The sequence below is a fragment of the Pseudophryne corroboree genome, chromosome 4 (genome assembly GCF_028390025.1).
Source record: "Pseudophryne corroboree isolate aPseCor3 chromosome 4, aPseCor3.hap2, whole genome shotgun sequence".
Taxonomy (NCBI): Eukaryota; Metazoa; Chordata; class Amphibia; order Anura; family Myobatrachidae; genus Pseudophryne; species Pseudophryne corroboree.
The window spans coordinates 469,192,971-469,208,072 of NC_086447.1; the positions used below are offsets into that span (position 1 = coordinate 469,192,971).

The 15,102-nt window shown below is 43.8% G+C and overlaps 1 protein-coding gene across 1 annotated transcript in view; it reads right to left on the minus strand.

Moving 5' to 3' along the window:
* MCHR2 (melanin concentrating hormone receptor 2) overlaps positions 1-15,102 on the minus strand; it is a 516,813-nt gene that overhangs the window by 318,434 nt on the left and 183,277 nt on the right. The window lies entirely within an intron of this gene.

A 15,102-nucleotide genomic window follows, 5' to 3' on the forward strand; every position in this document is an offset into this window, starting at 1 on the left:
AGTAGGTCTGCAGTTACTCTGCATTTGCGAAGTACTGTTACAAGTGTGTATGCAATAATTAGCAGTTAATTTGAGAGCCCATTCATCTGTTGTCCAATTACTTCCTAAACACTGCTCTGCTGAAATACTGCAAACAGCAATTGTGTGGACACATTACATGTTTATTGTAAGCACCTATAAATCTGACACGCTGCCAAATAAGGCATGATTTGTTTTAGTTATTAACTAAACATTGATGTTAAATGCATGTTTTAATTTTGTCTTAAATACTACCAAATGCAAACAAGTGGAATTAACCAAACTTCAAAACTACATCAGCAACATCTAAACTACATAAAAATATTCCTTTGTATATCACAAATATCATGAGCAACATAATGCAGCATACACTTTTTTTTTTTAGAAAAATGTTTAACTTTGGTGCGAATATCTGACATATTATGTCATGTTGCCCCTAGTAACCCAAGAACCTAGTTGTAAATACTATTTTAATATGGCCAGTAAAGTGTTGTGCAAGGCATACCTGTTGCATTTTGAAAGATGCAATGTTTGTATGAATATTCGGATTGTTCCCTTGTTCCACAAGTGTCTATATGCCATGCTAAACTTTACTGGGCTAAGTTTTACATAATGCATTAACTTTAATAAAGTACACAAACATAATTGTTTTAAATATTTTTTTTACTGCAAAAATATATTCATTGGTCCAAACAACATGGCTACAGGGGAGCATCACAGGCAAAGATGGGCATAGCAGCAAGCAGATGCCACTGACACAAATCACATAGCAGAACCCAGTACTAGGGAAACTCCATCTTCTGACAAAATAATAATTTTAATGTTAATAAATAATATGGTGTGAACACCCAGCCAGACATATTTTTTGGGGGAACTGAGTTAGATTCTGGAGCCAACACACAAACACAACAATACACAGCACGCTAGGAAGAGGACGATGGCTCTGGTGTACAGGAAAAAAAGTTCACAGGCTACAATATACCAAAACAGAAATATATCTTTTCACTTTGAGGGAGTTTGCCATTCTGGCCACACAAGCCAACACAAAAAATACATCGAGCCAACATGAAAAACATGGGTGCTGCCCATCTGGAGAGACATCACTTTCTCTTTTTTTTCCCGCCTGATGATGTTCTTCCTGGCTTGGTCTGCGAAGCGACCTTCGAGGGCCCTGCCCAATGGGATGTTCTTTCTGGGCAGAGGGAGGGGAGGGAGCAGATGTGGCTGGCTCTCTGCCACTGTGGGCAAGGGAGACAGCGGTGTCCTGAAACCCTTGCAAGATGGAATTTGCAATGTCTTTGAAGGAGGAGGCGAGTTGCTCTTGGCCCTGCCTGATCTCTGCCAGACCTTGGCAGAGTTGAGCTACACCTTGCTCCACACTGGTTCTGTGCTCAGTGATCCGGATAGGTATCTGGTTAACCACCCGGATCATCCTGTCTTGAAACGCATTCAGGCTCTCACCATACCTTGCTATTTCAGACAGGATGGCCGGGATAGCAGAGGGTTGGGTGGGGGGTCCAGTTGGAATCTGGATTGGTGGGATTTGTGGTCCCACAGTGCCAGAGTCACTAGGTCCCTCCACCTCAGCCTCAGCCACATAACCCTCCTCTGACTCTACCTGCTCACCCACCTGTGCTGTGTTATGTTCAAAGGAAATAGAAGAATGAGTGGAAAAAGATTTTTACAATTAAACATGAGACTTTTTGAACCACTTAATGAGTTGTTTATGAATATGTGTGTAAACTTATCTGGCAAGTCATGTGCCGTCAGTATTTCAGGCAGGTCCGTGTCCATATGAGACACCCCTACCCCCTCCTCATAAGTGACACAGGGCATCGCCATCTCCTCAAGTTCTGTGTGCTCCACAGTGGCAGCTGGCCCTCCCCAGTTGCCCTCGAGGCATTCCACTCCGCAGACCTCTTGCCCTTCAGGCGGGATTTGAAGTCGGCCCAACTACATATGTGGGGTAAAATAGGGGTAAGGTAGAGTAAAATAATGAATACCTACTTTAATATATAGTACACATGTTATGCATTTGGTTGCTATAGGCAACATCACATCTAACTAACTTTTTAAGAATACTTGGCACAGATAATGGACTGGCAATATACACTTACCGTCTTCGAACTTCCTGTGATGTTCGGAATATTGAGCCGACTTCATTAACAGAATCAGTGATGTCCCTCCAGATTCTATCTTTGGTTGCAGCACCCATGTTTTTTGGTCCTCGATGTATTTTTGACATGGCCTGTGTGACCAAAACACGCAACTCCCTCTTAGTGAATGCGGGCTGCCTTTTTTTTCTCTTTGAAGTAGCCTGTGAGCTTTGGTCCTGTTCCTCCTCACCATCTTCCTCTTCACTAGCTGCTTGTGTAGTTTGTGTTTGTGCGGCTAATGCAGAATCTCCCTCAGTTACCCCAGTATGTATGTCTGGCAGGGTATCCTCTCCTAACTGCTGGGTATCAGAAGTTGGAATGTCTCTAGTACTGGGTCCTGCTACTTCAGAATCCGCCTCTGCGGATTCCATCATCTGCCTACGCAATGCTAGGCGCCTTTGTGTCAATGCGGACATCTGCTGCTGCACGCGGTCCATCTCTGCTGCCAACTGCTCACGAGTAGCCATGTTGCTAGTGGCATGTCTGTTCGCACAGGTGTGTAGCTATTTATACTGTAGCTGCGTGTCCATTGCGGTAATTCACACAGGTGTAAATTATGCTAATTCTGTGACTAATTGTACTGCTTATTTAACAGTCTGGATTGCAGCCTGTGTGAGTAGGTGTATGATGTCAGAAGCAGCTTTGTGCTCTTTCAGAGAAGGTGGTCGTGTTTGCTACAACTTTGCTGAGTGAGTTATTTTTTCAGAATATTGCAGACAAATGGGCATTTGTAAGCTTAAAAATGTATTAATGTTGTGTTGCGTAGTGCGTATTTTTTGCTCCGTTTCTTTTGTTAGTATTACTAAATTAGGCAATTACCAAACCAAGTATGTATGGGTGTGCAATGGAAGTTTCTACTTTTTAAAACAGGGTATAACTATTTTGGTGGATAACTGTTTGACATATAAATGGATTCTTATGGCATATGTTAGATTTTTGTTACCTGTACTTTATAGTGTGTCTGTTCTATTGTTCACACTAGATACTTTATTTATTATAGTCCTTTTCTGTCTCTTGTAGGTGTCTCTGTGATTATTAATTTCCATACATTTTATAGGCCAAGTCGGCATTTTTCATTTTATTTTCAAACCCCAATTGGCTGCCTTAATATATTGAGCAGGTAAGTAGCCTATCTCAGTGTGTCCTGCTGTTTGTTGCAAGTGTCTATCTGATCTCTTAGACTCCTTTTCTGTCTCTTGTAGGTGTCTCTGTGATTATTAATTTCCGTACATTTTGTAGGCCAAGTCGGCATTTTTCATTTTATTTTCAAACCCCAATTGGCTGCCTTAATATATTGAGCAGGTAAGTAGCCTATCTCAGTGTGTCCTGCTGTTTGTTGCAAGTGTCTATCTGATCTCTTAGACTCCTTTTCTGTCTCTTGTAGGTGTCTTATTTTTTCGATTTAAAAGCATTTACTTTTGACAAAGTATGGCTGATTTTTGCTGTATTTGCAAATAAAGGCCACCCGTTTTAATGTTGCATATGTGTTTTGTGTTTTTTTGCATTTTGTTTTGTATTTGTTTTCATAAAATGAGTCATACTTATTTTCAATACTATATATTGTTGCATTCATTAAATGGGTAGTGTTGTTTTGCATTTTTGATTTTTAATTTGTGATGTAAACCTATGTTGTGGAGAATTAGCTAATTTTTTTAATATTATTTTTTTTTTCTTTCCGGATCCTAATGAAATCTATAAGAAATGGAGTACGCACAAGCAGTAAGTTAACACCGATACACTTTTATTTTGAATATGGATGACAATGTTTTTTTAACGTTTGTTTTTTGGTGTCATGATTCTTACCTTCTTTTTAAGTTGGTGATGTCTATCCATGTTGGTGCGGAAGCACTCCCAACCCAACCCACAGAACCACTCCCACCCCAACCGCCGCAAGCCCTCCAACACCAACCGGCTCCTCATCATTCAAGGCAACGGAGGCGTGCTAGGCCACCAATTTTCCGTACCCGTGTCCTTCTTTTTGGGATGCCTGATGATGTAGTGTTGTGTAGATACAGACTGCCACCTCATCTAATCCTAGACACTCTCTCCATAATAGAGAGTGATCTAGAACAATCCATTAGGTATCCTACAGCAATACCAGCATTGACACAATTCCTTGATGTGTTACATTTTGCGGCCACTGGTTCATACCAGCATGTTGTGGGAGATCTGGTTGGCATGTCGCAGGGCCAGTTCAGTAAGGTCCTGCGGCGTGTCAGCCAGGCTTTCCTTAAGAGAGTGAAGCAATTTATTTCTATGCCTTTGGATGTTGGTGCCCTGGATGTGATGAAGCGGCAATTTGAGGAAGGTGGTAGTCGCTTCCCACACGTTATTGGGGTTGTGGATGGCACACATGTAGCTATTGTACCACCAAGACATAATGAAGAAATTTTTCGAAACAGGAAACTGTTTCATTCTCTGAATGTAATGGTTGTTTATGGGCCATCCCTCCAGATCCTGTCCCTGAATGCTAAGTTCCCGGGGAACTCCCATGATGCCCATGTCATTAGACAATCAGGGATATGGCAGAGATTAAGATCGATGGAAGGACAAGACATGTGGTTATTGGGTGAGTATTGTTGCATATTTGTGTAAAAAGTTTATTTTTTAATTTTTAATTATTAAAATATAATTTTGATCTTTTATTCTCATCAAACAGGAGACCGTGGATATCCTTGCACCCCCTGGCTCATGACTCCTTACAGTAAGCCCAGGCCAGGACCACAGATGGCATTTAACTCTGCGCTTACTGCCACTAGACAGCTGGTGGAGCGCACGATTGGTGTCCTTATAGGGCGCTTTCATGTGCTCCACCGCACTGGTGGTGACATCATGTATTCGCCGGAGATGGTAAGTAAAATTGTGGTCCTGTGCGCTATCCTACATAACATCGCTGTAAGGAGTCGCGTTGAGCTTCCTCAAACAGAGGAATTGCCTGATGAGGAGCCAGGGGTTGGGCAGACAGTTGGTGGGGGGAGTGTTTCCCAGAGGGGAAATGAAATAAGGGCACACATTGTGCAAGATTATTTCAGGTATAGTGAATTTTTACATATTTTAAAAATATTTCCCAAAGTCACTGTATGTTTATGTTCAGTTTGTTCTGATGTCATTTAGGTAGCTATTGAAAGTTCATAGTGTAATTGTTTTGGTGTGTGTGTCTATATTATTCGTTGTTTATGTTAAAAATCTTACATATTAACCTTACAATGTATTATGAAACAATCTGCTGTTGTTTTTTTTTTATTATATTTACTTTGCATAATTGGTTTAATAACTGTTTGATTATTGCTTATTTTTTTGTGCTTCTGTTTTCATTACAAAATACACAACATATGATCCTAAATGTTGTAAACTCTGTGACTTTGTGCAGCTGATTTTTCTTGTCAAATGTGGTGAGTACACAGATTGTAACAATTAATTTTCTAAAAATGTGTGTGTGTGTGTGTGTGTGTGTGTGTGTGTGTGTATGTGAGTGTGTGTGTGTGTGTTTGTGTGTGTGTGTGTGTGTGTGTGTGTGTGAGTGTGTATGTGAGTGTGTATGTGTAATTGTGAGTGTACGTATTTTTTTGTATGTTCTTCAGCGGCTGCAAATTTCCGCTATAGCGAACTACCCCCGCTGTCCTTCACAGCAATGCACAAATCAATAAAGTTTATGCAGTGCACACATCAATAAAGTTTATCAGATGACACCATAAATCTACCACCAATCACATGCCAACACACACTAAAAACATAAGCCCATATATGGAAAACGCCATTGCCATCATGCGCGCAGCAGCTTTCACACAACGCGAGCTGCGCGTCTTGGTAGCGGTAATTGACCGCCGCGTAGGCCGCACAGGGCCCTTTATCCCAAATAGGGTAAAGCGCGAGGCCTACGCGGAGGTCCGCCGCCTATTGCGAACCCGCGTCCGGAGCAGGAGGAGCATCATCCAGCTCGAGAGGCGCTGGAGTGACCTCCGCCGACGCACGCCGGACCTGTTGGCGGAACTCCGCCAACAAATCCGAAATAGACGTCGTCGCAGTAAGTTTCAGATTAATTACATAACACTGAGATTATTAGCATAAACTTTGCAAAATTTCAATTAGTGATAGTGTGAAAATTTGCACACTGACAATGAACTATTGTAGACTAAACATGACACAGTGTGTGTGGTTAGGGCAAGCAGTACTGACTGTGTAGCAAGGGGCTTCTGAAAATGTGAATGTTGTTGGCCACAGTTGCTACACAGCCTGTCAACTGAACCCAATAACTTGCTCAGTGGGTTTAATTTTATAATGTGGGAGGTTTTTAGAACTGGTGATGTTGCCTATATCAAACAATCAGATTCTATATATTATCGGATAGAAGCAGCTTAATAAATGTTACGTATAATCTGATTGGTTGCTATGGGCAACATCACCAGTTTTAACATTAAAATTTTTTATTAATGTTACCCGTCTCTTTAACATGGGACAGAACAGAGTATTAGGAATATGCTGATGTTATACATTTTTATGCTACAACCTAAATATTACATTTGTCATTCTAGGGTGAGCACAACGGCAAGCTGCTGCTGCTGGGAGCCCACACCAGTCCCCTTCTCAGGCCCCCTCCCCTTCTGTCGCCCCATCCCTCTCTCCTTCCCAGTCCCCTTCTCAGGCCCCCTCCCCTTCTGTTGCCCCATCCCCCTCTCCTTCCCAGTCCCCTTCTCAGGCCCCCTCCCCTTCTGTTGCCTCATCCCCCTCTTCTTCCCAGGCCCCTTCTCAGGCCCCCTCCCCTTCTGTTGCCCCATCCCCCTCTTCTTCCCAGGCCCCTTCTCAGGCCACCTCCCCTTCTGTTGCCCCATCCCCCTCTTCTTCCCAGGCCCCTTCTCAGGCCCCCTCCCCTTCTGTCTCCCCATCCCCCTCTTCTTCCCAGGCCCCTTCTCAGGCCCCCTCCCCCTCTCCAGCCCACTCCCCCTCTCCGGCCCCCTCCCCCTCTCCGACCACCTCCCCCTCTCCGGCCCACTCACCCTCTCTTTCCCAATCCCCCTCTACGGCCCACTCCCCCTCTCCGGCCCAATCCCCCTCTCTTTCCCAATCCCCCTCTCCGGCCCAATCACCCTCTCCGGCCCAATCCCCCTCTCTTTCCCAATTCCCCTCTATGCCCCCCTCCCCCTCTGTGTCCCAAACCACCTCTCCACCACCCTCACCCTATCAATCTCAACCACCCTCTGTAAGGTCCTCCCCCTTCCATCCTCTTTCACAAATCGACCCTCCTTCCCCCATCCTGCCTCCTTCCCCCATCCAACCTCCATCCCCCATCCAGCCAACCTCACCCATTCAGTCTCCATCCCCCAGCCAGCCACCTTCGCCGCCATCAGAATGGGCAGCAGAGGCCCCGGAGCCACTTGAGGGAGGTGGGCAAGTGACAGAGGAGAGTAAGTTCACACACATTGTTTTTATTTTTTTTAAAAGTATTTTACGACACATTCAAAAAAATGCAGTGTTGTACTGTGGCCAATCTTTTGTCAAGGTTAAATGCTTGTCTTCTTCATCATGGTATGGATGATGCATTTACATTTGTGTGAGGAACATTATATGTACAGTGTCTACATCTGCAATGTTATGGATGCCCACTCTGGGTCACCAATCACTATGTCGACAGGTTTGCCTGCACAACAGGGTTTGTATGTGAAACATTATATGCCAAACATTTAGACCTGAGTGGTACTTTTTGTGTGGTTTTACTTATACAATTGTGCCTGGTTGTTGCAATATTTGCACATTAAAGTCGCAGGAGTCACTTTGTTAGGCAGGCTAAGGACACAGTGATTTGTGCTGTGAAAGTTACACTCCTACTATTTAGGCATTTACTTTTTGAAAGCTGTTAGACCTTATGTTGTAAGGCAGGCTTTCATGGAGAGTGGGCATGCTAGGATATGTGGTCCTTCTGAAGATGTGGATATGCAGTGTGATGATGCAGGAATAAAAACAACAAAGAAAAGACTGCTTCACTCCAGATGTGAATGAATCCCTGCATGAGGCTACATTTACTAAGATGGTATTACTATTTAAGTTGGGATGTTGCCCATAGCAACCAAGCAGATCATACTTTTCATTTATTTTGCATCTTCTACAAGATAATATGTTGCATTTGATTGGTTGCTATGGGTAACGTCCCATCTAAAATATTACTCCTATATTACTGTATGTACCCCATGGTGTTGTACACTTTGTTTTTAAAAACCCCCCAAAAATCTTGCTGAGCAGGCTTGTGTGTTGTTCTGCTAATGTTTTCTCATTAAAACATCCATGATGTAGTTACTTGGCCATTAAAGCAGGCCTGCCAAAACTGCGGACCTCCAGATGTTGAGAAACTACACATCCCAGCATGGCCAGACACAGCTTCTGCATTCTCTGACAGCAAAACTGGGTCAAGGCATGCTGGTATATGTATTTTCCAGACAGCTGGAGGGCCGCAGTGTGGACATGCCTGCATTAAAGTGTGCTTTGTGCCTTGTTTGTATAATAGGTAATGTGAGAAAGTTAGTAATGTTTATTTTGCATCTTAATTTCAGATGTTGCGGTTGGAGATCCCATAAGTTTGGCAGGAATTCTGGCAAACATGCACCAGCAACTTATAAATTTGCTGGAAAATGTAGATTTACTGCAAAAATTTGTTTCAAATAAAGTCTATTATAAAAAAAATTTAAAAAAATTTGATTAAAAAAATACAAATAAATATTTTTGTTTCAAGTTAATCGGGTGTTGTGTTTATTTATGCAATAAAGGAACTGCAGATTGGCTAGCAGAAATTGGTTAGCTTAAACATTTCAGACATGTAACTTAAAAATGTGAATTTAAAATTAAAAACGAAAATAAAAAAACAAAATAGTTAGGAGCTTATTGATTAAAAAAACATGTTAACACATTTATTCACACACTACACCTCTACACTTAAAAAAAAACCAAAAACATTTACCACTTCTATATTTTAAATTACTTATTTTTAATGTGGATGGCCAATTATGCATACAAAGTGTTCTTCAGCTATTATTTGAAGACTTAATTGGTCATGACCATTAACAATCATTACACTAATTGGATTCATAATTGAGGAAGGCTTGTGGAGTCTTATTTAACTTAAAAGAATAAAAAACCATTGCTGTGCGTTTTTTTAGCAAAAACGTGTGCAATTTTAAGAGCAATGTGTAAATCTACGAGAAGTTAGGATTTTTACGATGAGGTTTGTGGTATTGCGATGGGTTCGCATTAGTGCAATGTCATTTGGCATACGCCTACTTTGTGTACTACTGTGTACGAAATTGCAAAAATACGTTGGGGCGGATATTCGCTATTATGCAACGTATTCGCAATTTTGCAAATATGTTGTGCGACCGAAAAGAATAGCGAACAACTCGGAATCATCCCCATTGTTTTCACCAATATTGGCCAAAGGCTGGCTGGCTAAACTATGGTGTACAGTGTGGGTTGAAATGGATACAGTGTGGATCAGATACAGTGTGGGTTAGATACTGTGTAGGTCGGATACAGTGCTGGATACATTGCTAGTCGGATACAGTGTGTGTTGGATACAGTGTGGGTCGGATACAATGCAGGATACAGTGCAGGGCGGATACACTAATATTGCACTTACTGTGACAAGGGATGCCGGTGGTGCCCTCAGTGCGGTAATGTCGGCAGTGCAGGGGCACTGGCAGAGTCCTCATTGTGTGGTTGCCAGTGGTGTTGATACTGCTGGGGTGCTGGTGGTGTTGGCAGTGACAGTGGTATCCTCAGTGCAGAGTTGTTTGTGGTGTCAGTACTGCTGGCTGTGTCGGCAATGCAGTGGTGCAAGGGGTATCCTTACTGCAGAGGTGTTGGCAGTGCGGGGTTGCCGGTGGTGTCCGTACTGCTGGGATGCTGGTGGTGTCTGCAACACGGGAGTGCTGATGAAGTCCTCAGTGTTGGGGTGTGTCAACAGTGTGGGAGTGCCAGCTGAGTCAGCAGTGCGGCACCCGGTTGTGTTGGCTGTGCAGGAGTGGCAGCGGGTTCCTCAGTGCAGGGGTGACGACAGTGTCGGCAATGCAGGAGTGGCGGCGATGTCTTCAGTGCTGGGTTGTGTCAGCAGTGTTGGGGTGCCAGCTGACTCAGCAATGCAGAGGTACCGGTTGTGTCAGCAGTGCAGGAGTGCTGGCAGTCTCCTCAGTGCAGGGGTTTTGGCAGCACAGGAGTGCCAACGGTATCTAGAGTGCGGGGGTGCAGGCAGCGTGGGGGTGTCGGCAGTGTGTGTGGGAGCATCGACAGTGCGGGTTGTGGTGTCACAGCGGTGCGGGCGGCCATTTTTACTTATTAAAGTCTATGGGATATGCTGATTGGCTGAGAACCATGACATACGGCTCTCTCAGTGGTCATCCCCATAGAATTTTTAAATTGGCGCCCGAGGCGAACACGCGAGATCTGACACAGGATCTCCTCTTGTTTGCCTTGGGCCGGGCTAGAGACACCCGTGGCAGATCCGAGCCCCAGGCTCGACTACCCGGATAGGGGATATTCGGAGCGATTCGGATTTTCCCAAATCCGAACTGCTCATCTCTATATATCTATCTATCTATCTATCTATCTATCTATCTATCTATCTATCTATCTATCATAGGTAAAATAATGGGGTGCACTCACCAGTCCTTCAGTTTTGCTTAAAAAAGTCGTTACCACAGCATCATTGGTGGTGACATGTTTGACTTTGAATATGATGATGTAATAAAGTCTTAGATGATTTGTCCATTTTCCAATGATTGGCAACAAATGGTTGATTGCCATTTGCCAGATCTTACAGATTATCTGGCAGATAATTGTATAGCGTATGCCCAGTTTAATGGGCCCTACACATATAAAGATCCGCCGCTGAGCTGCCCGACGGCGGATACGGCCGACGGGTGACCCGGCGGCAGGGGGCAGTGACGGGGGGAGTGAAGTTTCTTCACTCCCCCCGTCACCCGGCTCCATTGAAGTGCAGGCAAATATGGACGAGATCGTCCATATTGGCCTGCATGTACAGCCGACGGGGCACCAGCGATGAACGAGCGCAGGGCCACGCATCGTTCATCGCTGAATGTTATCTCGTTCAATAATGAACGAGATCGTTCATATCTTTGAGGAATATCGGCCAGTGTGTAGGGCCTATAAGAATGTGTTTCACCACAGGTGATGGCAATCATAATTTAAGAGGGAAGTCCAAGAGCAACGCAATCTGTCCCCCCTGGAGATGGTCATGTTGAGAGGTATGCTGTAGATAAAAATGTGGTAGTACTATGAGTGATTCACAATAATGTTTCTCAGTTAGCTGTCTGTGTTTAAGTGGTGCCACAGCTGTAAAGACTAATCTGAATTCAAAATCAAACACTGGAAGGACAGAAATGTATCACATTTTATAATAAAAAGTTATTTCCATCAACTATTGTAATACAGTAATAAATGATTAAGCAGAGGTATGTTTACTAAGTCAGGCATTCCCAGCCTCGGCCCTCAAGGCACACTAACACTGCAGGTTTTAGTGATATCCAGTAGCAGTCCAACCCTGCCTGGATATCACTAAAACCTGCACTGTTAGTGTGCCTTGAGGATTGAGGCTAGGAATGCCTGGCTTAGTAAACAGACCCCTGCTTAGTCATTTATTACTGTATTATACATATGTTACATTATACTGCACAGGACTATGGGGTATTTTCTACTTTGCATTGCTGTTATTAATCTGGTACATTATCGTGCATACACTAGCAGTATTTACTATATATATTTATCAAGGGGTCAATACCATGCACCTTAATGGTTAGGCAAACCAATGTGGTGGCTGGCAAGACTCCCTCCAGAGACTAGCCACACCCCTAAACATGGGCCCTACCACTGCATTCCCCCGGTGGGCCCTTCATGCCCCAGTCCGACACTATATCCAGGCTTCAGCACAGATGGTTAAATCAAAATAACTGAAGTATTATTTAAGTCTCCTGTACTCTAGCAGGTATATCAGTAAAACCTGGACTGTTAGTGTGCATTTAGGACCGAAGTTGGGAATGCCTGCATTAAGCATTGGAGAGAAATACAGTGGAGAGAGGTAAAGCACCAGCCAACCAGTTCCTAAATGCGATGTTACATGCAGTGTTTGAAAAATGGCAATTAAGAGCTGGTTGGTTGGTACTTTCTCTCCAAGGCTTGGTAAATAGACCCATGAGAAAATGTAAAGCATATATTTTGAAACATTATACCATAGCATACCTCCCAACTTCAGAACTCCTGAAATCGGGATCTGCCGCGTTAGAGGCACGACTGTGGCTAGAAAGGGGATAGGGGCTTCAAAATGGGGATGGGCCTCGTCAAAAGGGGCGGGGCCTTGTCACACAACCCTCGTTTTTGTCATTTTGGGGGCAAGCCCAGCGCTCCCCGAGTAGCTGGGCAGCCCCCACCTCACTCTCTAGCACTGTTTAGATGCCATGCGCAGGTGCACGGCAGGGGTGTATCTTCCTATTGGCCAGGATGGCACTCGCCAGGGGCGCCAGCCGAGGAGGGGCGCCTTCCAGGGGTGCCACCTGCGGGCAGTAGGTAGATTCACTTTTAGAGACAGCAGCTATCCCCCCACCCCCGTGTAGTTCCTCACTAGCAGGGATGCCCAGTAATGATCATAGTATGCAGCAGCAGCTGCTGGGGGGTGTATGTAGAGTTTCTTGTCTGTATTGTTGTGTGGTGCTGGACCCCGGCGCCAATTACAATGGCTGCTGCATTCTTTGATCATTAATGGGCATCCCTGCTGTTGAGGAACTACACGGAGGTGGGGGGATAGCTGTCGCCTCTAAAAGTGAATCTACCTAAAAGTGCTGCCTTTAATAGTAAAATCAACATGGGGTCATATGTGTGTCTGGCACTGTGTGGGCATAAGTGTCTCTGGCACTGTGGGGGCATATGTGTATCTGACACTGTGGGGGTATACGTGTATCTGGCACTGTGGGGGCATTTGAGTGTACGGCACTGTGGGGGCATTTGAGTGTCCGGCACTGTGGGGGCATTTGAGTGTCTAGCACTGTAGGGGCATATGAGTGTCTCGCTCGGTGGGGGCATATGTGTATCTGGCACTGTGGGGGCATATTTGTATTTGGCACTGTGGGGGCATATGTGTATCTGGCACTATACTCGGAGGCATTATGTGTATCTGGACCAAACAAAAAGAAAAGACTCTTTTGCTGCGCCTGTGTGTAATGATCTATTATAAATAAATATAAATTGAACCTGGATCTTATGGCGTGGGAAAACACGTTCGTCACTATAAGGAGATGTGCAGTACTCCTGTGGGGTTAATCGAATTATAGAATGAAAATAGAGGTGCTCATGAGAAACACACACCAAAATATCACAGGTTCAGTATCAGCCAAGGAATAATACAGAAAATATAAAATATATATATTTATTAATAGTGATATAAATACTATTTCATAATGGATAATTCACAATTGATATTCCTTATGATTTTAGCATGATATATAAGATACAATAGTTTAAAAATTACATGAATTATCTAAATCTTAATAGTATATTAATATACTTGAGAAATCACTGAACTATACGATTCAAGAAATGTGTATCAGAATGTTGCAGTCTCTTTTAGAAACACTGTTGCCACAGCTGCTAAACGTGATTCCTGAATGTGTCACATTGACTGCACGTATTATTGATAGTCAGCATACTGTAAATGAATATGTGAAATACCTCTCCACAAGGGCTGGTGAACCCGAGCGTCCCCGGGTGAGTCCAAAAGTTGCCCAGTAGATAAAGAGGCTGGAGGGTACGTAGAATATCTGAATCTGTCGGCCGGCTGCACGGTTTGTTTGATTACCGTGCTTGTTTCACCTTGCAAGTGCTGTGCAGGTAATTGTGAGCGGCAGATGTATAGCTGCTGGATCGGGTGGTATCCTAAGCCCGGGTGTATGTGTGCGTTCCTTCCAAGCTACCTGGACGTGCACCGTCCGCCGGTAAAGACCGAGGTGGAAATTCATCCGGCTTCACCATCAGCAGCCGCGGACGGCTTTCTACGTGGCCACACGATCAGCTGCAGACGCCGCACGGCTACGGCAATCATCTCCAGCGTTTTCCACCTCGGTCTTTACCGGCGGACGGTGCACGTCCAGGTAGCTTGGAAGGAACGCACACATACACCCGGGCTTAGGATACCACCCGATCCAGCAGCTATACATCTGCCGTTAACAATTACCTGCACAGCACTTGCAAGGTGAAACAAGCAGGGTAATCAAACAAACCGTGCAGCCGGCCGACAGATTCAGATATTCTACGTACCCTCCAGCCTCTTTATCTACTGGGCAACTTTTGAACTCACCCGGGGACGCTCGGGTTCACCAGCCCTTGTGGAGAGGTATTTCACATATTAATTTATGCTGACTATCAATAATACGTGCAGTCAATGTGACACATTCAGGAATCACGTTTAGCAGCTGTGGCAACAGTGTTTCTAAAAGAGACTGCAACATTCTGATACACATTTCTTGAATCGTATAGTTCAGTGATTTCTCAAGTATATTAATATACTATTAAGATTTAGATAATTCATGTAATTTTTAAACTATTGTATCTTATATATCATGCTAAAATCATAAGGAATATCAATTGTGAATTATCCATTATGAAATAGTATTTATATCACTATTAATAAATATATATATATTTTATATTTTCTGTATTATTCCTTAGCTGATACTGAACCTGTGATATTTTGGTGTGTGTTTCTCATGAGCGCCTCTATTTTCATTCTATAATTATGTGTATCTGGCACTGCACTACTGGGGTCATGTGTAACTGCCACTATACTGGGGGACATTATGTGTAATGAGAACTACTCTGGGTATTGTGTGTAAGGCTGCTAATTGTGTGTGTGCGCATATGTAGGGGGTGTGATTATATATTT